General features: G+C 35.4%; 1 long non-coding RNA gene across 1 annotated transcript; it reads left to right on the plus strand.

Moving 5' to 3' along the window:
• The first annotated feature begins 1,078 nt into the window (after positions 1–1,078).
• LOC131538004 (uncharacterized) lies at positions 1,079–23,840 on the plus strand. The gene is made up of 3 exons (XR_009270450.1): positions 1,079–1,167; positions 1,513–1,558; positions 23,750–23,840. It is a non-coding gene; the product is annotated as an uncharacterized LOC131538004 (long non-coding RNA).
• Positions 23,841–25,103: the final 1,263 nt, after the last annotated feature.

A 25,103-nucleotide genomic window follows, 5' to 3' on the forward strand; every position in this document is an offset into this window, starting at 1 on the left:
TATTCAAAGAGTAGATTTAAGGCTTTAAAATAATTTACGGTTTTATTTTAAAGCTTTGTTATTTCTTATTTCTTTCAACGTGTACAGTCAAGCAGTAACCAATTTCTATTTTAAAATGAGTTTAAAATGAGTTTTTTTCACTGCCCATTTACATTTGTGAATAAAAATGTTCCATATACAATGAGGAAATTCACAGTAGGCTATACCAATTTTTGAAGTCAGCAATATACTCATAAAAAATAAAACATCATTTTCTTTGAGCTGCAATTCAATATTCGTACTTTGTTTAAAAAAAAAATTAAATAAAAAAAAAATCACATCAAAATGATTTTGTATAAATACAATCATAAAATAATTGGACAATACTCTCATTTTCCTCTTTACAGAAGTCAATGTCTTTTCAAAATTTTGCAATTACCTGTTTTACAGGATAAACACGATGAACAATCTTAAATGATGCCTCTCTAATTTTATTTGTTATACAAAAACATCTGGAGATCCTAAAGGTCTCTTTAAATTACGCTGTATGGATGTGCGCATGCCCAGTAGCGCCATATGTATCCCTTCTAGCCCTAGAGGACGGGGTGACCGACTGCAACTGAATAGAGTCGGGACTGATAAATAGAATATAAAACGCTGTTCTACACTCCGGAGCAGGAGGTGGCGGTAATGCACCTATTCACTTTGGTTGCCATCCGCCGTTAAAAACCATAGACATAATAAATAGTATTTTATTATCCCTGCGTCCCAATGTGCATACTATCCACCCTATCTGCCCTAAATGACTAATATCACATAGAATTTAGGATGGATTGTATGCACATTGGGACGCAGGCTATGTCTATGTTAACAACCAAGTAGTAGAAGAAGAAGAACTGAATTGCAATAGCTGCTGGGTATCTGTAGAGGGAGCTGTGCGCTCTTATCTGAGGGACATTGAGGGTAGGTAGCAGGGGCGAGCAGGCATAACTTGGAGGTTTTGCTTGTTTATTTAATAACGTTAAAAATGTTTGCGGATGTGTGTTGTATTGACTAAGTAATACTTCAAATTTTTGCCTCAAATATCTTTGAAATGCCAGCAGGCAATATCCATGTTAATTCAGTTTGTAACACAGTGGAGTGAGTTACAATCAATGCCTAGGTGGTACCTGTTTAAATCTAAAAGAGGTAGGTGATAATTCAAACAGTATGTGAACTCATATTTCTATGCCTGATCTAATGTAATCTAGTCAGTATATATATATATATATATATATATATATATATATATATATATATATATATATATATATATATATATATATATATATATATATATATATATATAAACATCCCCAAAATGCACAATCCTCAGATTATGAAAGAATTAAGATTACACATAAACAAGATACACAAACAAGTTTATATGGAAAATGCATATTTTACAACAAAATAATGTCATATAATAATTTAATATGACTTTTTAGTTAATTAGAGTGGCTAATATATGCTCTGTGTTTTCATCATTTTCAGCAGAGCATGCACTGGCCTGCAGGAGAACGGTTATATATTCATACAGGTAGGAACAATGCATTTTCTTTTGTAATATTGCCATCAGCTGCTTAAAATATGTTCTAATAACGTTTTGCTAACGTTCACATCAAGTTATGAAAACGTTATTTCTGAATGTTCTCTGAAGTTTAAAAAAAAATGTGACCCTGGACGACAAAACCAGTCTTAAGTGTCAATTTATGCATCATCTGAAAGCTGAATAAATAAGCTTTCCATTGATGTTTGGTTTGTTAGGATCAGACAATATTTGGCTGAGATACAACTATTTGAAAATCAGGAATCTGAGGGTCTAAATATTGAGAAAATCGCATTTAAAGTTGTTCAAATGAAGTCCTTAGCAATGCATACTACTAATCAAAAATTAAGTTTTGATACATTTACGGTAAGAAATTTACAAAATATCTTCATGGAACATGATCTTTACTTAATATCCTAATGATTTCTGGCATAAAAGAAAATTTTTTGACCCATACAATGTATTTTTGGCTATTGCTACAACGACTTAAGACTGGTTTTGTGGTCCAGGGTCACATATGTTTTATGAACGGTTTTTCTTGGTTATGCAGACATTAAGAAAACATTCCGTTTTATATTATTGCAAACATTATGGAAATGTTATTTTTGAATGTTCTCTGAAACAAGTAGCCTAGTTACATTAAAAAATGTTAACGAACATCCAACTAAAACATTTCAGAAAAAAAAAAAAGTTTCCAAAACGATGTCTACATAAAGTTTTTCTTTTGCTAATGTTTTGAGAACATGATTAAAGATCAGATAACACTGAATCAACTTTCTTCAAAGGTCATAACTTTGAGGGAACCTTGCCCGAACAAAGTTTTGAGAACGTTCCTTGTTAGCTGGAGATGGATGTATTATATAAACAACATTAACTTCTGACAACTGTGAAACATTTTAAAAATAAAATAAATATTTGCATTTTAGCAATACTCAGTCACAGTCTACTTAATAACTTGGAGAGGCTCCGATTATAAATTAAATATAATAGGCTATGTGTAATTTATATAGATATATTCTGTTACATGAATGTATTCTATTACAGTTCGCTGAGAAAGATTCAAATATAAGCTGGCTATGCCCTCTAAATGTGCCATGTGTTTGTGTCTTATTCCATTCATGTGATGTGCAGTATATCTGACAGCTTCTTTTAGTGGTTGAGACTTGCATACCTTTCTCTGGTGTGAACTTCACCTTTCTCTATATAAGTTTCCTTTATACTCACCTGTGTGTCTATATCATTTTAACTGCCTGTCTGAACAAGACCTTTTATGGATTATGGGCATGATAAATCAAATCGAAATCTCTCCTCTCTATACCCCTAAACCCCCTAAAGTTGGAAAAGAAAACAAAAAATATTCTCCTACCCTTTTCATCTGGTGCCTGTATCTATGTATGAAACCACAGTACGAAGCTCCACAGACTGAATTGTGAATTTTTGTAAACCTGCCTTCAGAAGCATCTGAACTGATTTATGTTGATGAATGACTGACTGACTGATGAGAATGAATGTGTTTTATTAGCCTATTTAATATCTAAATCATTAATGCATAGATAGGCTGTTCATGCATATTTTGTGCATATAAAAAGCACATTTTTGTTTTACTGCTGTCATTCATTTCAGTTGGCAGTTTATACCAGTTTTTTCCAGATTTTCATTATACGCCTGTTTGTTCTTAAAGTGTTAATAACCGGAATAGCCCTGGATAATACAATCTCACAATGTAGCTCTAGTGTCACTGATTAAACAGAAAATGAAGCAGAACACATCCTTCAAGTAAATGTGTTTCACTGCACAATAATTCATCCAAAGCTTCCACAGATTTTTAGCATACTTTGAAGAAATTAGATCCAGTCTGCAATTCATCAGAGGTGTACAGCATGAGATAAAATGAAACATTCTAGAAGGATTTCGCCTGAGGTTTTAAACAGAAAGGGTTGTTTCATAAAAGCCTTAATTTTACATGCGCACAGAATTGAAACCCCTTTAATGTTGTAAATGAGTAATTCATTTTTCCTGTTGAAATAAACTGGAAATTGAATTTGAAGCAATAAATATATTTGTTGAGAAAAATGCTGCGGTTCTTCGTGGAAGTATTTTCTGAATATTCCAGAAACAGACCCTTTCTAAGAGTTTAGACGCTCCCTCTCAGCAGGAGGTAGATTTGATAAGTTTTACAGATGACAGGGGCAATAAATTACGGCTCTTTACAAGCTAAAGCTGGCAAGGTTTTCCACAAAGAGCTGCAACTGAAGCACAGGCGTGGAGTTATGTTCAAGATCTGCCACTGGGCACATTCAGAGTGACATCCGTAGTAATTGTAATTACACACTTCACATATGTCAAGTGCTTTATCAACAAACATAGCAATGAGTTTACCTATACACGTTTCAGAAATGGGGGGGAAAAAAGTGCTAGTGTGTGAGCAGGACCATGAACCCGTGTTGGTTTATTTTAGAAACATGTGAATGCCTACACATGCTAAACCAACAAAGTATTATCATGTACTGATTATATATCGCAGGGGTTTTCCAACTTTAATAACCTAAACTAAATTTATTGTCCTTACTGATACTTTTTTCATGTATAAATGACATATTTGCGTGGGGGATTTCATTCTGATTTTTAAAAACTGGTCAGAGATTAGAGATTCTTCATGATTATTTTATTCCAGATAATACTTCAATAATTTATTTTGTGCAATGACAATTATTTTTAGCTAATTCTTTTATTTAGGAAAAGCAATGTAATATATAAACTTGAATAATATATTATATTATATTATATTATATTATATTATATTATATTATATTATATTATATTATATTATATTATATTATATTATATTATATTATATTATATTATATTATATATTATTCAAGTTTATATATTACATTGCTTTTTCCTAAATAAAAGAATTAGCTAAAATAATTGTCATTGCACAAAAATAAATTATTGAAGTATTATCTGAATAAAATAATCATGAAGAATCTCTAATCTCTGACCAGTTTTAAAAATCAGAATGAAACATTAAATACAAAATATTACACTGAGCAAGCATTTTTAAAAATAAAAACTTAATCATTTTACTTTTCGTCTCTAATAATACAATTTGAAAAACAACAACAACAAAAACTTTGACATACTTGTGCATCCTCTTGCAGATCACTATATGACTGGAAGTTTGAAAATATTTTAAATGCTTTATTTAATTTATTTTTTCATTTCCTTATTTCTGCCAGTAAGGGGCGCCACTGTAATACCCTATTATTTTAGAGTAAATTTGCTATAGGCTCAAAAAAGGACAGCACTATGGAGGCCTAAACATTTCCAAGTGATATTTCTGGCTGTTTTGCACAGATGTAGATTGCTAGAACAATGTGGGCATAAAAAGCTAGATTTTGATGGGACACTAAAAATAGACATTGCAGAATTTCTCTCAGAAGGGGGAGTTACTGAGATCACAGACCCTCTCTATAACAATTTTGTCCTTCCGGAAGGTACTAAATCCCTGTTTTTTATCAACTCTCAAGGTTTTGGTGCTCATTTTACAAGATTAATGATAGCAATAATGCAAAAATCGAATCATGTGTACACAGCATGTCAATGAGTTTGCATATGACTACATTTTTGTGGATCTGTTTATAAATGACTGACAGCTGACACTAACAGGACATTCCGGTGAACCAAAAGGTGTGCCAGCTTGGGGTGTCAGATTCCCTTCAGCCCACCCTGACAGTAATTCATATGGAGCTGTGGAGTTTAAGAGGCTCTTGCTGAACACTTTTGTTGAAAAGGAACTGGAGCAGCATGCACACATGAAATACTTACCATGCAAAGAGTATTCCTATTTTATGGCATACTTCTTTTAAAAAAAAAATCATAATTATGAACATTTTCCTATGCATCATCTTGAACAAGATGGATATCAAGACTGAATCACATCTATGATAAATGTTTTTTGACTTATTTGAATATAAAACATAATCAGGGATCATTCAAATGCAGAATGGCTAATATAAAAGTTTATATCAGTTTTTTTGCACTGATGCCACAGAAGAACCTTTTTGGTTTCCCAAAGAATCTTTCTATGAACAATTCTAAAAGGAACTATGTTTTTCTTAGTGTAAACAACCTTTTGTGCAACAGAAAGTTTCCATGGATGTTAAAAGTTCTTTATTGAACTATACATGCCAATAAAGAACATTTATTTTTAGGAGCGTATAGTGGAAGCAATAATTTCTACATAATTGATCCTATTGGCCTATACTATGTATATAACTTTAAGTATATAGATTTAATTTTAAGTGATACAAAATAGAATATTTTATTATTATTTCCTATTACACCATATGTTAGTTTTGCTTTTAGAGAAACTTTCTTAAAATGTAGGCTATATAATTACATGAGAAGTGAAACTGCATACATTTTTGTTAATTAATTATTGTTAGAATTTATCTTTAAAATAACTATATGTTGTTTTACCTGTCAGACATTTTTAAAGTCAAGTGGAAAAAAATGGCCAAAACAGGTTTTACACTTACATTCAAGATTTAAACTATGAAAACAAGTCTTAAGGCTTTTTAAAATTTAGGTTTTTAAATTTACAAAAATCCTTAAAATAAAATAAATATACTAAAGGCAAAAATGCTTGGGATGAAGACCCACTCTGTGACTATGAGCATGTGCATGTGCATCACATCTCAGTTAAGAACTTCATTACATGAGGGTGCATCAGTAGTTACAGTTCAACACTTGGGGAGTGAGAAATTTGCACTCTATGGTCAAAGGACACATTTCTTCATGATATCACACTTGGTAAACACAAAGCACAGATAAATTGTGGTCGTCATACACTCTCAGAAATAAAGGTCCAAAAGCTGTCACTGGGGCTGTATACCTTTTTGTACCTAAAGGGTCCACTTTGGTAGCATTTTGAAAGTGAAAAAGTGAAAGTGAAGTGACATACGGCCAAGTATGGTGACCCATACTCGGAATTTGTGCTCTGCATTTAACCCATTCAACGTGCACACACACAGCAGTGAACACACACCCAGAGCAGTGGACAGCCATTTATGCTGCGGCGCCCGGGGAGCAGTTGGGGGTTCGGTGCCTTGCTCAAGGGCACCTCAGTCATGGTATTGAGGGTGGAGAGAGCGCTGGACATTCACTCCCCCCACCTACAATTCCTGCTGGCCCGAGACTCAAACTCACAACCTTTGGATTACGAGTCCGACTCTCTAACCATTAGGCCACAACTTCCTTGGTACCTTAAAGGTACATATTAGTACTTAAAGTGTACATATTTGAACCTACAAAAGTATACCTTTTGAACAGGTACCGCCCCAGTGACAGCTTTTGGACCTTTATTTCTGAGAGTGTAGAAACAAGATGTTGTTGGCACAATGGAGTGGGAGGTATTACGGGTAAAGTAGGTGTGGTTAATGTACACAGTATGTCACACCCTGGAAAAACAGGTTTTTTTTTTTGCCTGCCTGAAGTTGTAGACACCTCCTATATTGAAATCATTATTTTTGTGAATTATAATTGACTGTAACAGTTATTGGACTTTTCACACGTTTCAATTTTGTGCTAATCTATGACCAGCACTAGTTAGTACTTTTACACTCAATCGTTTGTCACATAAATTGGTCACAAATCTGCTGCAAATGCTACTTCACACGACACTCTACGTTCTTCCTCTTACATTATCCTCTCAGTATCCTCTGACTGTTGGCAATGTAAAATCAATAGGCTCTTAACAGGCCAGCTAGGCTTATTTCCCGGCCTCAACCTTGACAAACGAGGCAGTGTGCTAATTGATCGGCACAGCCCTCACAATGTTCTCTGCGTGCCACTATGTGCGAACCATCCTTTAACACGCACGGTGAGCATGTAGGGTTGATCACTACATCTGCTGCATTGAGCCAGCTCTTAACACATCAGATCATGTCCATGAATCATCTTCATGGGACAAACTGTCGATACTGAAGATAGTATATGGGAGGCAGATCATTATGACAGAGTATAATAGTGACGGAGAGATGCTCGGGCTAATTTTAGCACAAGTCTCAGCTAGTCACGTGAGTCTTGTACTATGACATGTGCATGTCACATGACAAAGGAATTGTGACCGCTAAGGTTTTATTTAAAAATCAGTCATTTTTGTTCCTTGTCTTAATTGTGCTGTCAAACGATTAATCGTGATTAATCGCATCCAAAATAAGCCAAAATAGCCAAAAATACACTGTATGGGTCAAAATTATAGATTTTTCTTTTATGCCAAAAATAATTAGGATATTAAGTAAAGATCATATTCCATTAAGATATTTTGTAACTTTACTACTGTAAATATATCAAAACGTCATTTATGATTAGTAACATGCATTGCTAAGAATTCATTTAGACAACTTTAAAGGTGATTTTCTCAATATTTTGATGTTTTTGCACCCTCAGATTCCAGATTGTAGCTCAGACAAATATTGTATCCTAACAAACCATACATCAATGGGAGCTTTCAGATGATGTATAAATCTCAGTTTCGAAAAATTTACACTTAAGACTGGTTTTGTGGTCCAGGGTCACACACACACACACACACACACACACACACACACACACACACATATATATAAAAACCATAATTTACCTAAAAATTTATGTAGAAAATGAGAGCACATTTCACTTGAATCATTTTCACTTGAATCATTTCAGTTTGTGTGAAATTCAGAGTTGGTCACCTTTTAGTTCATGAGTGTGATTTGAAATATCCACAGGAAGTTGAAATTGGAATTTACTAAATTCTACAGATGCAATGCATTATGGAAAATGTAGTTGTTCTGTGACCCCAATCCACAAAATTAATCTGTCTGTTTTATTGTTCTATCTTCTGTCATCTATAATTCTGCCTTTAGTTAAAAATTACAATTACATGAATTTATTCATTTCTACTACCTTACACAGTCAAATTTAAATAGCAATTCTGCATCTTGCTTGCTACCTTAATTCTAATTCACATTTTAAAAATCTGTGCAAACATTTTAATTGGAGTTTAAAAGGCGTTCTCAGGTCAGAATGGCACACTGATAAAGAGTCGGCATCTCAGGTGTCTGCAGTTTGTGATAACAAAAAGCACTTAAATTTTCCAGATTGTGAATGAAGAGGGCTTTATATCCTTAGAAAAAGAATGAAAGTGTTGTATTTCCACACAGATGTGGGATGCATTACATCTTATTTGTTGAACTTGCAGCAAGAGAAGCTTACACACAGATTTGTTTTGCTAGATCACATTTATAATGACAGTTGTTCTGATGTTGTGTCTCTCTTATAGATAACAGTACAGACATTGACTAGCTCTGAGTGTGTGTGCGTGTGTGCGTGTGTGTGTGTGTGTGTGTGTGTGTGTGTGTGTGTGTGGTTTTTGGCTTTAGAGAAAGAAAACGTTTTGAGCCCACAGACCAGCTGCTCATTTCTGGCCAGAGAGGGAGAGAGAGAAAAAGAGACAGATGGGGGAGGAAAGCACTGGGTTACAGCTTCTTGTAAATAAGACTCATCCCTTCCTTTTGATGTTACACATTCACACACACACACACACACACACACACGGACATCTGAACATTAGATACACTCACTATAGCATGAACGAATATCTAATGCAGGACTCGTGTGACAGGTTTGTTGGGCATCCAGCAGCTTCAGACCTCCCAACTGCTGCGTTCAGAAAATATTTAGCCACTCTATAACAGCACAATAATAATACACAAAAACCACATAATCAATAGAACAAATGCCTTGTTTCTCTCCACGACCATCCCCCACAAACCTTTTCTCACAGACATCAGCTTCATCCCTGTCAGTGCAGTGAGCAAGTGCTTTCCCGAGGAGCTGCTGCTGTTTTTTTAATGGGCTGAGAGGGATGTGAAGAGCCCGAGCAGTCATTCAAAGTATTATTACACTCCTGGGCTGCGTGCTGCCTGCTTGGCCCTCTTGCCGAGGTCGTGGAAGATGGATGGCTCGCTGGAGCAGCAATTAATAATGTTTTTACAAGAGCAATGGAGGCGTGCACGAGCCACGGACGGATTGGGCAGAGTATTGAAATGTGCAGGTGAATTGATTGGCCCTTCTGATTTCCTGTAGAAATCATTTGGATTAATTGAAAGCACTGGGAAGGAGGAGGGAAGGTGCGGTCGTGTATTGATTTATAGGTCTCACTCAGAAGAAGAAGAAGAAGAAGAAGAGGATGAGAAAATGGCCACCTTGCTCCTGGTTTCAAGCTGGCTGCTATTCAACATTCATTGGTCTGTTGTTAGTATGGAAACTATCGTCACTGGATGGAGATACTGGTATTTCATCAAGTATTGCTATCAGTGTATGGTCCACTCAAATACTGCTCATGATCTCATCTTCCTTCCTTTACAGTTTTCTTCATTTGCAGTCTCATTTGCACACTAAGGCCAGTGCTGAGCAGATGAACCATCATAACAGAGCTTTTTTGAAATTTTTTTAGTTAGTTACTCAATACTGCCCCCTGTGGTAGTCTCAAATGTTGGCCAATACACTGTTACCATTATTTCTATAATTTATTCATACATTGCCCTAACTTGCATTACTATTGCATTTTATAATACAGATAAAAAAAGATATGAAATAGTTTAAAATATTCATAATAAATAAATAGGCATGCTTTGCAGTGATAAATTAATAGGCATGCTTTGCAGTGTATGTAATACACACACACACACACACACACAGACAGACAGTATAATGGCAACGAAATATTACATACAAATAGAATTCATTTAAAATAGAACTAATGATGTAGAACTAGTAAACCTGATTCATTAACATGATTTGAACAAGATTAAGCTTTGTGTAAAAATCGTTTTTGTTCTGTTTTGTTAATAAAAATATATTACATTAATTTAATTTACAGAAACTTTTTTTTTTAATCTGGAAAGCAAAAAAACAAACAAACAAAAAAAAAAATCATTAGAGCAGACGAATAAAGGTTTTAAACTGCTGATAACATTTACTTTTACTCTCTACAGTAAACATGAGTGAATCTTTATTGCCATCTCTAGCAGACAATGTGATGAGGCAAGTTAAAGAATAAACTACACTGGCACCAGCTTTTGTTAATAAATGCATCTAATGTTTGCTCACTAAGCTGAATGCAAAATACGATCTGCCTATTCATCCTGTTCTTTTGGAGATAAGAAAGTTCCATTTGCCATATAGGTCCTGAAGATCAACAAACATCAAACAGATCCATTTTTATAGTGTAGATGTTTTATGTTTTTTAAGGCTTTGTGTTTTCCATTCACCTCTTGATCCAGGGGGCAGCATTGCCTCCTAAATAAACCAACAACAAACCCTCTTCTTAGAACTAGTTTATAACAATATGAAATTATGTGTGACTGGTTTTTATAATAAGGATCTTACAAGTGTGAAATTTTGTGTGTTTTATTACATTTATTATTATTATGAGTTTACTTGTATAGGGACAGTATAAACATAATAGCTAAAACACTAAAAAAGACATGCACAAATATGCATTCCATGTCCTCAGAAAGGCTAGAAAAGAAAAGAAAAATAACGAACGCTGGTATTCAAATTTTTTTCTAAATAAATGTAATATTTATATTTAGCAAGGATGGATTGAACTGATCAAAAACTACAATACAGACATCCATAATGTTGCAAGATTTCAATTTCAAATAAATCCTGAAAAAAAGTATTATGGTGTACACAAAAACAGCACAACCGTTTTCAACTGCGATAATAAAGAGAAATCAGCATATTAGAATGATTTCTGAAGGATCATGTGGCACTGAAGACTGGAGTAATGATGCTGAAGATTCAGCGTTGCATCACAGGAATAAATTATATATATTGAAATAGAAAAGAGTTGCGTTAAATGGTAATAAAATTTCACAATATTACTGTTTTTAATGCATTTTTTAAATGCACACTTTTCTTTCTTTTTCTTTTTTTTTAAGGGAAAAGATGTGAAATTAAGGAGCTTGAAAGTGGTTGTGGTTTGTTCTGATGACTAAGCTTGTGTGCATAAACCTACACATTTCAAGAACTCAAATATTTGTCTTTTCTGTGATAACTCACTATAATACATGCCTATTCTATGAAAAATACATCAACACACACACTGTATATCAGTCTGTGGGCCTAAATCACTATCTATCCCTGCTTTTCTCGAGTCAAGGGACAGTGAGTAAGTGAACGAGGGAGGCAGTGAGCAGAGGGTGGTGGGACGTGATGCCCAGAGGCAGGCACTGGTTATGGCCAGCTGCCTGTCTGTAAAGGAAGCGGGTGACGCTGAAGCAGGCCGGAGCAGTGCTCTCCGGTTACAGTACCTGTCTATAAAAACCACTCCCGTGTCCAGCATCCCTCTCCTTCCAGACCCCCCAGGGTTCCCCCCGAATAGTACCAACGATGAAAGCCATGTCTTGGGTTGCAGCCTCTACAAACCTGGCCTGTTTATGAGCCCTCGTTTGATGTCTGCGCCTGGTTAAGGGGCGCTCGCACCCAAATACGGGTGAGTTGCGCCTGGGTGGTGCGTGGAAATTTGCACAGAGACGCTTTAACTCACGGGAGGGCCTTTAAACATATCACTCAGCATTACAATAGCACTGTTTTTCCAAATTTTGATGCACGAGGTTTGGCCAGTAGCTCAATTATTTGGATTAGAAGCCAGTTCTACGGAGATAATCTTCCTTTCAGAATGTCGTCATACCGTACAGCCTTCAATTACAGCATGAACAGTTGTTAAACAGAAGCTCCAGGCTAATCTGTGCAATGTAATCTCAGATGCATGTTTGTCTCCTAAGGGTTAAGATCATCTCTTTGCACCCAGTGCACCAGCTCAAGCCCTGTTAAAATATCTCACATTCCCCATGACATTCAAGAGGCTGCTGAAGGACTCTGAGTCAGTGGAGTTAAAGATCGGGCTCTTGTGTAGTTCCAGTGAAGGCGGTTTATTGCAGATTTCTTTACTGCACGCTGGTGCACACCTTTTTTTACAATGCGGAGAGAAGGCTTAACGGTTGGGGAACGAGTAATAAGTGGCATGTGAATGATGCAGGTCGGTCTGAATGAGCTCCCTCTGATGCTGTTTACAAGAGCTGAGCCTTTTTTAAGACTCTTCCCCAACCGCAAAAAGTCAGATCGCCCTCTTGCTTAATTACTATCAGGGTGTATGATTTTTACGGGCAGGCCAATCACAATTCAATTCAATCCTGGCTCTTTTATTTTGACAGCTTTCGGAAAGCATAGCCGGGTTATTTATTTATTTATTTATTTACTTAGTTGGTCTTCTGAATTTTTTCATTTTTTATACAACAAAGTAGAAAAACAGTATATGCACATTTATTGTCTTTGTGTTCTTTTTTTTAGTCTTTCAGTCTCTTTTATTCAACGTTCAAATGAGGAAAATCGCACAAAAGCACAAGCAAAAGCAGAAGTGAAATGCAGATCTTTTCATGGAGATGAAAACATTTAAAGGGATTTTTCACTCCGAAAAAGAAGATTGTGTTATCATGTACTATCATGTATCTCATGTCTTTCCAAACCTGTATGACTTCTTCTGCAGAACACAAAAGAAGATATTTTGAAGAATATTGTGAAGCAAACAGTTTGAGTCATAATTGACTTCCATTATACGGGACAAAAAAATAAATAAACACATACATACAAACAAACAAATAAATTAATTAATAAAAACTGAAACATAATTTCGTAGCTTCTTCTCTAGCACTAGCTCTTTTACCCAAAAACAAAGTAACAAATAAATAAATGAATATTCTGTCAATAAATAAGGATTTATTTATTTATTTATTTTGTAAAGAGGTTTATTATCAGAAAGACAGCAGCATAAGTAAGAACAGGGATGCCGCTCTTCTAAAAGTCTTTATCTTCAAATTTAGATCATTGTGGGGCATCTTATCAGGCATTTAATACACTCTCAGAAATAAAGGTACAAAAGCTGTCACTGGGGTGGTACCTTTTCAAAAGGTACACTTTTGTACCTATTAGGTTCAAATATGTACACTTTAAGTACTAATATGTACCTGACCCTTCAGGTACAAACATGTACCTTTTGAAAAGGTACCGCCCCAGTGACAGCTTTTGTATCGTTATTTCTGAGAGTGTACCCATTAGGATGTTCTGCCACAGTGGATGATTGCTTGCGAGGCAGGACTAACCCATAACCTTGCCACAAACTAAATTATTAATAAAATAATGTGTGTATAATGTGGGAAGGACATGAGGGGTAGGTCAGATTTTCAGCACACCCTGGATCACCAAGCAAAGTCTTAATGGTCTTTTTGTAATTATACTTAAATTTTGTAATTATACTATAGTTTGCGGGAATGATTATATAGTCTGATAATGATCTCAGTTATACAAACATGCTTGCAAGGTAGCATCTGATTCCCTGTGTGCTGTTGACCAGTAGGTGGCATGAGAGACAGTGTGCATACTGGACAGGGCTTCTGGGTTTGCTGTATTTTTAACCACCATTATAAACCAGAGAATTCAGCTATTACCATAATTAAGAGTTTCGGGCAGTGAGGTATATCTCTGAAAAATAATTCAGCACTTCATTAAGCTTTGATCTGGCCTGATTTTAAAGACATTCATGTCACAGTTAAGCTTAAATTTTTGTATAGTACTAAAATTAAATAGTATTATAATACCTATTGCCAAAAGCTTGAAGAAGAACATCAAAATATGTCTGCAGGGATAAATACTCAAACTCCAGCAGTTTCTTCAGACCAGCACTGCTAAATAAACCAAATCACAAAAAAAAAAAAAAAAAAAAAATATATATATATATATATATATATATATATATATATTTGGACCATTTAAAAAAACTAAATATAAAATGTTCTTTTTTTTTTTTTTTTTTTTACTTATTCCTAATCTATAAATGAGATCTGGAAAAATAGGACCATATCTTCACTGTAAGAGATACAAACAAGATAAAACAATCCTTAGCGAAATACATGTACTTTGACCACAATCTAGCCATAGAAAAAGGCAGACACAGGCAAAATAGGCTTCCAGAGGGGAACTGTGCTTGAGTCACGGGGAAACTGGGGTGATACAAAGACACCTTTTCATTCTCTATAATAAACGAAAGACAAATACCTTGAAAAAGTGTACAACTTCACATTCAAATACCAGTGTCACTTAGGTATAGGAAGGTAACGTCTACCTTCTTAAAGTCTACTTCATTCGGGTCTAGTATTGTATTTTCATTATAAATTATGTTATTATTTTCATTAACAGCTCTGAGAACCATTGTTAATATTTTCTTTACAACCTTTTTCTGTCATCATGCTTTGGCAATATTGTATGCATAACACTCATGCAAATTATACTTAAATTAAAAAATGTACATGAGTTCTCATAATGAATCAATCAAAAAAAGTGTAGTTTATATGGAATTTTCAAATCTGCTTCAGAAATGTAAATCTAACGGACATACCTCTCAAACTATAAGCTAACAAGTATAAGAATCCATTTAAAATCTCCATATAGAGAACTTAATTTTACCAAACACATAAACCTTTTAAGACAGAAGAATTTGATAATACAGGCTATGCCTCTGTAGAAGTCATAAGTTAGAGTAATTTCAACTTCATTATTAAAAATGTGTTTAACTGCGAATTCATGTTATTATAACCAAGAAGCAGAAATGTTCTATAGTGGAACAAATTAATTGTCACCGCCCAACTACCTGGTTCCTGGAAGTAGTTTATTTATCCCATTCATTTTCTCCAGAGATTTCCGAAAATTCTTCAGTAAAAAATTTGAGTCCAAGGTCTTGATCTAAATTAACTCTGAGATTAATTACAACATTTCTGAAAGACGTATATGTATATGAAGAGAGAGAGAGAGAGAGAGAGAGAGAAATAATATTATGAATAATCTCTTGCCCCAAGCATTGTGAATGAATAATAAATATGCATTTCAAAGCGGCATTTGTTGCTCTTTCACTACCAAACCAACAAAAAAAAAAAGAAAAATGTGTACACTATATATACAGTATATGAATTATTTTATAATGACAACATAAAAAACATGGCAAAATAATGTAACATTTGCTTGTTGAAGATATTTTATGTCACTTATACATAAAAATGGTTAGCCTATCATGACTCTGTATACACTGCAAAAAAAAAAAAAAAAGTTGAGAAAACTTAAAAGTTTAAAAAACTTGTTTTTGTGGGAGATTTTTGAGTTTTCTCAACTTTTTGTTGTATAAACTGAATACTTGAGTTTTTGAGAAAACTCAAAAATCTGCGGAAGCTGGTTGCCTTAAACTTTTAAGTTTTCCCAACTGTTTTTTTTTTTAAATTTTAAATTTTTTTTTTACAGTGTAGTTATATACCAAAATGTGAGTTTGACCTGAATGACCAAGGGGATGCTTTTATATTTATTTTCTTGTGATTACTAGCACACCAATGTTTTACTGATGAATTTTTATTGTTAAAATATGTTGTTTCCTGAAGCTTTCCTGTAGCTCAAATAGTAGAGCATGGCGCTAGCAACGCCAAGATCATGGGTTCGGTTCCCAAGGAAAGCAAGAGCTGATAAAATGTAAAAAACTGTAACTTGAATGCAATGTAAGTCGCTTTGGATAAAAGCGTCTGCTAAATGCATAAATGTAAATGTAAATATAAAATGTTGTTCCTGTAGATGTTCTTGCTGCAGATGTGACGTCAATATTTGATTATGGTCTAATTCTTCACATCTTGTTGCTGTGGCATGGACCATAACACTTAAGATTTAAGCATTCATTTGAAGGACTCCATGTCAGTAGAACTAGGAACAAATGTAAAAACAATTATCACTATAGTCAACCAAACAAGAATTGCTGCATGATGTTCCTATTAGATCATGACAACTCAAGAGTTTGCTCAGTAAAGGTCACTGAAACAATGTATCCAGAACAAGAGTCAATAAATCTCTTAGAAGAAGCTGGTCTTAACGGACGTGTGGTTTGGCCGAAAACACTCCTGAAGTTGAAGACAAACCTGAAATGGTTTATCCAAAAGTCTTATATTCATAGGATGTTTTTTTTTTTATTTCTTATGTATTTTAAAATGAGATGGGAAAGAAGTTTTTGCCATTTACATCATAAGCACATCAAGAATTACTTTCACCCATGCAGCAACAAACAGCAGAATGTGCATAACTTCAGACTCTAGGACCCTGGGAGATCCTCATGTTCTGTGAAGGCCCATAAACTTGTGGCATGTCTCATTGGCAGGCTCAGTGTATAAGCAGGCTGCTCTAGACTCAGTGTGCTTCCAGCTCACCAGTTCATAGCACACACTGATAACACAGAAACCATTGCTTTTTAACACACATCAACATCTGTAGTATACAACCACATCAGTTGACCTACAGCATTCCAGACTGTGAAAATACCCACTGACATTCATGTCTTACAATTTATATGCGACCATAGACATTTTTATCAGACACAGATAAGGTTGTGGCTACACTTAACAGGTTGTCAGAAGTCAGACATATCCTGTCAACCACAGGACACAACCACAACTCATTAACCCACAGATTTATTGTAAAAGGATGCAAGCGACGTTAGCAAAGACATGAATTTAATCTGTTTCCAAACCATTAATCAACTCAGCACGAAACTAGACACATATAAACAAACATTTGGGACTTATTGCTAATAACATACCTCCTACTGTACATTAACCCTATAAAGCCTACTGTATAATATTTGATACACAGATTTATAATAATAACAATCATTCATAAAAATAATACAATAATAATAATAATTATAATAATAATTTATAATGCTCTCTATTCTAATTCTGTTATCTATTTGTTGACTTGACCCTCTAACAGCCTTCTCTATTCTTTTGTATATATTTTATATATATTCTCACAATTACTGGTACCCCTAGAAATTCTTTTGAGTAAAATATATCTGAAATATATTCCCATTCATATTCACAATTTTTAGCACACCAGTGTGATTATGAACACACTGTCCAGCCATGGCTTCCTGCTTCACAGAAATATAAATAGGAGGGAAAACAAAGGCCAAATTCCAAATTAATCACCCATCATAATGAGAAAAACCAAAGAATATATTTCTGATGTGCAGCAAAAGATAATTGAGCTTCACAAATTAGTGAAGTGGCTTTAAGAAAAGATCTAGAGCAGTGAAAATTCCCATTTCCACCATCAGGGCAATAATTAAGAATTTCCAATCAACATAAAATGTTATGAATCTGCCTGGAAGAGGACGTGTGTCTATATCGTCCTAATGCACGGTGAGAAGGAGAGTTTGAGTGGCTAAAGACTCTCCAAGAACCACAGCTGGAGAATTGCAGAAAAAGGTTGAGTTTCGGGGTCAAATTATCAAACAGCACCTACATCACCACGTTGTTTGGGAGGGCTTCAAGAAAAAAAATCAAGAAAAGAAAATGCTTTCACCAAAAAACAATCTCCAGCATATTCAGTTATCAGACACGACTGGAACTTCAACTGGGACTGGTTTCTATGGTCAGATGAAACTAAAACATGAGGTTTTTAGCAGCAAACACTCAAGATGGGTTTGGTGAACACAGGGATAAAAAGTACCCCATGTGTACAATGAAATATTCTGCTGTATTTTTGATGTTGTGGGCCTATATTTCTGCTGGAGGCCCTGGACATCTTGTTTAGACACATGCCATCATGGATTCTATCAAATACCAACAGATAAAAAAAATCAATAAGTGACTGACTCTGTTAGAAATCTTATAATGGGCCATGTTTGGATCTTCCAACCGGACAAACCTTAAAAACAACACAAAAATGGGTCACTGAGCATAAAACCAAGCTTCTGCTGGCCATTCCAGTCCTCTGACCTGAACCCTGTAGAAAATGAGTGGTGAACTGAAGAGAAGAAGCACCAACATGGAGCTGGGAATCTAAAGGGTCTGGAGTGATTCTGGATGAAGGAATGGTCTCTGATCTCTTGTCAGGTGTTCTCTAACCTCATCAGGCATTATTGGTAAATGGAGGTTTCAAAAAGTATTGAATAAGGGTACCGTTAATTGTGTCCAATGTGTATTAGAGAAAAACATTTATTTCATAATGATATTTCCCCCCATTTTAAATTCTTATTCTCCAATGAAAGGTTAGATTTGAATTTAGGATGTGAATGTTAGGATGTGAATTTTTTAAATAATAGATCAAAAGGATTAACAATGCAGATTTATTTCCACAGCCTTCTTTGATCATATTTACCAAGGGTGCCAACAATTCTGACCACGTGTGTATACACACACACACACACACACACACACACAGTGCCTATAGAAAGTCTTCATACCCCACATAAATCTACACCCCACTCACCATAATGACAAAGCAAAAACTGGATTCATTACAACTTTGCAAATTTATTAAAGAGGAAACACTGAATAAATGACATTGCACAAGTGTTCATATATACCCTTAACTCAAAACTTAGGCTTTGGCAACAATTACAGCCTCAGGTCTTTTGGGGTATGATGCAACAAGCTTTGCACTTCTGCATTTGTTTTTTTGTTTTTTGCCTTTCTTCTCTGTAGATCATCTCAAGCTCTGTCAGGTTGGCTGGGGACCATCGGTGGACAGCCATTTATAGGTTTCTCCAAAGCTGTCTGATTGGTTCCAAGTCCCAGCTCTGACTGGGCCACTTGAGGACGTTCATAGAGTCGTCCCTAAGCCACTCCTGCATTGTCTTGGCTGTGTGCGTAGGGTGATTGTCATGTTGGAAGGTGAACTTTCAGCCCAGTCTGAGAAGACGGAAAGCTGAAGGCAGCTAAATACAGAGATATCCTTAATGAAAACATGTTTTTCATTAAGGATATCTCTGTATTTAGCTGCCTTCAGCTTTCCGTCTTCTCTGGTCACTTCCCTAGTCCCTGCCGCTGAAAAACACCCCCCCCCACTGCATGATGCTGCCGCCACCATGCTTCACCGCTGGGATGGTATTATGCAGGTGATAAGCGGTGCTTGGTTCCCCTCAGACATGAATAAGGAATTGAGGTTCATCAGATCAGAGAATCTTTTTTTTTTTTTCATAGTCTGAGCGTTATTTGGGTGTATTTTTGTAAATTCCAATCAGGGTTTCATGTATCTTTCCCGAGGAGAAGCTTGAGTTTGGTCACTTTGCCATCAAGCCCAGATTGATGGAATGTTGCAGTGATGTTTGTCCGTCTGTAAGTTTCTCCCATCTCCATATAAGATCATGGAGCTCAACCAGAGTGACCATCAGTGTCTTGATCACCTCTCTAACCAAGACCCTTCTCCTTTGATTGCTCAGTTTGGCCAGGAGGCTAGATCTAGAAAAAGTCCTGATTGTTTCAAACTTCAGCCATTAAGCCATTCAACGCAGCAAAATTTTTTGCAGTCTTCCCCAGATCTGTCTCAACACAATGTTGTCTCTCAGCTCTGCAGGCCATTCCTTTGACCTCATTGCTTAGTTTTTGCTCTGACATCCATTTCAGCTATTAAACTTTATATAGACTTGTGTGTGTGCCTTTCCAAATCATGTCCAGTCAACTGAATTTGCCACAGGTTAACTCCAATCAGAGTATAGAAACATCTCAAAGACAATCCAGTGATATATATATATACAACCTGAATTCCGGAAATGTTGGGACGTTTTTTAAATTTTAATAAAATGAAAACCAAAAGACTTTCAAATCACATGAGCCAATATTTTATTCACAATAGAGCATAGATAACATAACAAATGTTTAAACAGAGAAATTTTACACTTTTATCCACGAAATGAGCCCATTTCAAATTTGACGCCTGCTACAGGTCTCAAAAAAGTTGGCACAGGGGCAACAAAGGGCTGAAAAAGCAAGACATTTTGAAAAGATTCAGCTGGGAGAACATCTAGCAACTAATTAAGTTAATTGACATCAGGTCTGTAACATGATTAGCTATAAAAGGGATGTCTTAGAGAGACCGAAGTAAAGTAAGTACTCTCAGAAGTAAAGATGGGCAGAGGCTCTCCAATCTGTGAAAGAGTGCGCAAAAAGATTGTGGAATACTTTAAAAACAACGTTCCTCAACGTCAAATTGCAAAGGCTTTGCAAATCTCATCATCTACAGTGCATAACATCATCAAATGTTATGCATCATCTTCGGGCCCTCAGACAACAGTGCATCACTCATCGGCATGATTCTGTCAGTAGGTGCGTTTACATGGATCATTCTAATCGGTTTAAAAGTCCAATCCAAATGAAAATGCTCCATATAAACACCTCAGTCGGAATAAAAATGTCCAAACCGAATGAAATTGTAATCGGTTTGAGAGGGTTGGGATAAACCTTTCTGTAAACCGAACAAAATTAAAATCCTGCCATGTAAACGCGCTAAACCGATTACTTCGCGTCTACATCATCACGTCAAGAGGTTGGGTCATCAGAACGTGAACGTGATGTCGGCAACGGTACATTCTGTGATTTGGGGACACCAAACACTACAGTAGAGACTGGGTAATAGTGGAGGTATAAAGTTAAAATTTCAATTATACAGTTAAAAACACATTAGAATGGAGAAAACTTGCTGTGTTATGAACTATCTGCTCTCATGGCCGTAGTGAAAAACGGACCTGAATGAAGCGCAATTTTTTGCTTTTCAGCTTAGAAACAACACAATGATGATAGTGAAAGTATAGCTCAATGAAAATAAACAACTTGACCAAAACTTGCCTTTGTCATTTGTATTTATTACAGAGTCATAATTTCCAATCTGCTTGAATTTATAAGTGCTCACGCAATAATGTACGAAAACACGCCTGAAAATGTTATGTCATATAGCTCGTTGCGATCACTCTCCGTGTTCAAAAAGCAATGCTCCTTTGAGTCATTGTTCAGCAACTCTTGGTAAGAAATCGTTTATTTGTTCCATTTAAGTACTGTAAAACTTTGTAATATCAGAGTACAATTCATTTCAGAGCTGCATTACAGAGGTTCTTAGCCTACTGTTATTTTATCCCTTAATGGTTTAACATTAAGAAATTAGGGCGATATGATGATATGTGTTGATCAACTGGCGGAGATCAAGCTATATTGGTTCTGTGTGTGGTACGATAAAAGACGGTATGATTTCGTGTTCTGGCCACATGACTAGCGCTCGAATGAACGCAAAGAATTCAAATATTAGCCGTTTATTCTAAGCAAGTACAAGCAGCTATTAAAAATATTAATGCAAATACGGGCGTTTTTTCCTCTGGTGATTTGTATTTGTTGTCATGTAGGCTAAAATTGAAAGCACCGGCACATGTAAACACCATATCAGATTAGATAACGTCTCATGTAAACAGTCCACCGAATCTTTAAATCGGAATTATTTTAATCGGAATGACAAAAAAGTGTACATGTAAACGTGGCTATTGACATTACTAAATGGGCCCAGGAATACTTCCAGAAACCACTGTTGGTAAAAACAGTCCGTCGTGCCATCTGCAGATGCCAGCTAAAGCTCTATCATGCAACAAGGAAGCCATATGTGAACATGGTCCAGAAGCGCCGTCGTGTCCTGTGGGCCTTCCAGCATGTCATCAGCGTTCAGTTCAAAAGCCAGCATCTCTGATGGTATGGGGGTGCATAAGTGCATACGGTATGGGCAGCTTGCATGTTTTGGAAGGCACTATGAATGCTGAAAGGTATATAAAGGTTTTAGAGCAACATATGCACCCCTTCAGACGACGTCTATTTCAGCAGGACAATGCAAAACCAAATACTGCAGCTATTACAACAGCATGGCTTCATAGTGGAAGAGTCCGGGTGCTGAACTGGCCTGCCTGCAGTTCAGATCTTTCACCTATAGAGAACATTTGGAGCATCATTAAACAAAAAATAGGTCAAAGATGACCACGAACTCTTCAGCAGCTGGAAACCTATATCATGCAAGAATGGGACCAAATTCCAACACCAAACTCCAGAAACTCATAACCTCGATGCCCAGACTTCTTCAAACTGTTTTGAAATGAAGAGGAGATACTACACCATGGTAAACATACCCCTGTCCCAACTATTTTAAGACCTGTAGCAGGCATCAAATCTGAAATAAACTCATTTTGTATAAACATTTGTGTTATATATGTTCCATTGTGAATAAAATATTGGCTCATGTGACTTGAAAGTCTTTTAGTTTTCATTTTATTCAAATGTAAAAACGTCCCAATATTTCCGAATTTGGGTTGTACATATATATATATATATATATATATATATATATATATATATATATATATGTGTACTTCGTTAGGCTAACCAAGGCTTGTCATAGCATATTATTGCTCTTTTATTGGTTTTGATTGCTTCTATTGTCATCATTTGTAAGTCGCTTTGGATAAAAGCGTCTGCTAAATGACTAAATGTAGATTTTTGGCCTCTAAATGATCTATATGATCAAAACTTTGCTGAAAAACTTGCTGTACACGATCTGCTACTTGTTTGATAGATTATACTATTTTTAGCAAGTAAAAGGCCTTTTATTATCATTCTAAACACCATGTTGTGGTACATGTTTCTTTTTGCTGTGAAATCTTTACTGATTATATGTAAGAATAACTTTTATATTGTTAGTAATATTTGAAGGTGGACATTGGATTAATGCAATTTAGGTTTTCTTGATTATCTATACATCATGTTTTAGAAAAAAATCATGAATGAAAAATCAAATATGATACACAGGAATGTTTATTTATACCTCTTTCAATAATCATTGTATTGCTTTGTATATTTTGCCAAAAATGAATATTACAGATGATAAAACTAAGCATTTAAATACCATTTTACTAGACATATTATTCAGACATATTATTCAGAGATATGTGACACCTTATATTTACATGCACTTTATGTAAGTATAGTCTACAATACTATTATAAATATTTTGTTAATTTACATAAGCATTTAGAATTTCATCTTAGTTTTTGCGCATATAAATATCAGCAACTGCACCAAATTATATATGATAATGCTTTTGATGATTTCATACATAAAGTCTGATCTAGCAGAGACCATTCATCTCATGCAACTATCATGCCCTGCTCAGAAAAACAATGAGATTGTCCTAATTTGCATTCATGAATGTGACCATTCTGTTTTCTTTCAACAGTGCTGTGCAAAAATACAGTATGGCCTGAAGGAGGCACTAGATGGAAATAACTGGACCAATGAGAACAATTGAGGACCAAGCTGTCCTCTCCCTGGAGTACCATATTAACAAATACAGCTATCAGGTTAGTCAACCTGTTAGGAATCCACTACTGTGCTGGTAAATATCCCTAAAGCTATGCAATACAGCTGTGAAAATGATTAGCTCACTGATTTAAACAAGCTACAGGGGACTTGGTGACACAGATTTCATTTTAATTTGATTGTTTACATCTATGTTCCATGGTTTTACTATTGCCCTGAAAGCTGAACAAATCAAATCTTCTCCTTGCTTGAGATTGTTACAACCTGTTCTGTTCCTCCCTCTAGCAGAAAAATCTAATTAAACTGGTGTCAGATGCTGTGTTGATGTTGTGCCCACCTCTGCAGAAGATTATCCGTTTCCCTGTAATGACTGAGATTTTTTTGTTGGTCAAAAACATTTAAATGATGGAATATTTCCCTAAAGAATATCTGTTCTAAGACCTGGTACGCTTACTATGCAAGTTTATTGCTCTTTCTCCACATGTTTATTTGTTTTTTTTCTGTCTGACAGCGCAGATGTTTTACCATATAAAACTATTTGTAGCATTGCCAAAGTTCACCACATTATGAGTTTTTAGGGGTTAATGATTAAAAGCAATGTATCTTTATAAAAATCTTACAGGGCTTGCATTGTGCATTCCAGCAACATCCACTTCAAACCAGATACAGTATGTGAGTAATTTGAGTTTTGACGCAATCTGCCTGCTGTGACCTTTGTGTTTTTCTAATAAGTCTAGATAAGAAATTCCTGAAGGTGATATCTTCAGATTGAGATGAAATGCAAAACCCCATTGCTAATGGACAGGTTATGTCTCACAAACAAGTACAGTCTCTACCCAAAGCACAGGAATATTGAGTTCAAGCTCTTGTGTGAACTATAATAATGTAGTATTTTTTTTTTATTTTTTTTTTGAGTAATATTGGATATTGAGTTCTATCACTGGGTTTCACATTATGGATTATGGCAATAGCGTGCAATTTTGTCGCTGTGCAAGTCTTCAGACAGCATTGCAGACTTCAGAGAAAGTGATTGGTGCATTGTGTAGTTGCAGTGATAAAATGTATTTATTAAATAGCTATTTGTGACCTATTGAAAAGTGACACAGTGGGGTTGTTATTATCAGTGCAACAGTTCAGTCTTTCTCCTCAGAGTAGATGTCCGAGCTTTGAGGAGCCTGATAGTCTGAAAGAATAAAAACCATTGCAGTCTTTTGGTGTTGACGTGTGCACTGCGGTAACTGCGGTTTTGTGCTGGTAGGAAGGAAAAGAGT

The sequence above is a fragment of the Onychostoma macrolepis genome, chromosome 03 (genome assembly GCF_012432095.1).
Source record: "Onychostoma macrolepis isolate SWU-2019 chromosome 03, ASM1243209v1, whole genome shotgun sequence".
Classification (NCBI taxonomy): Eukaryota; Metazoa; Chordata; class Actinopteri; order Cypriniformes; family Cyprinidae; genus Onychostoma; species Onychostoma macrolepis.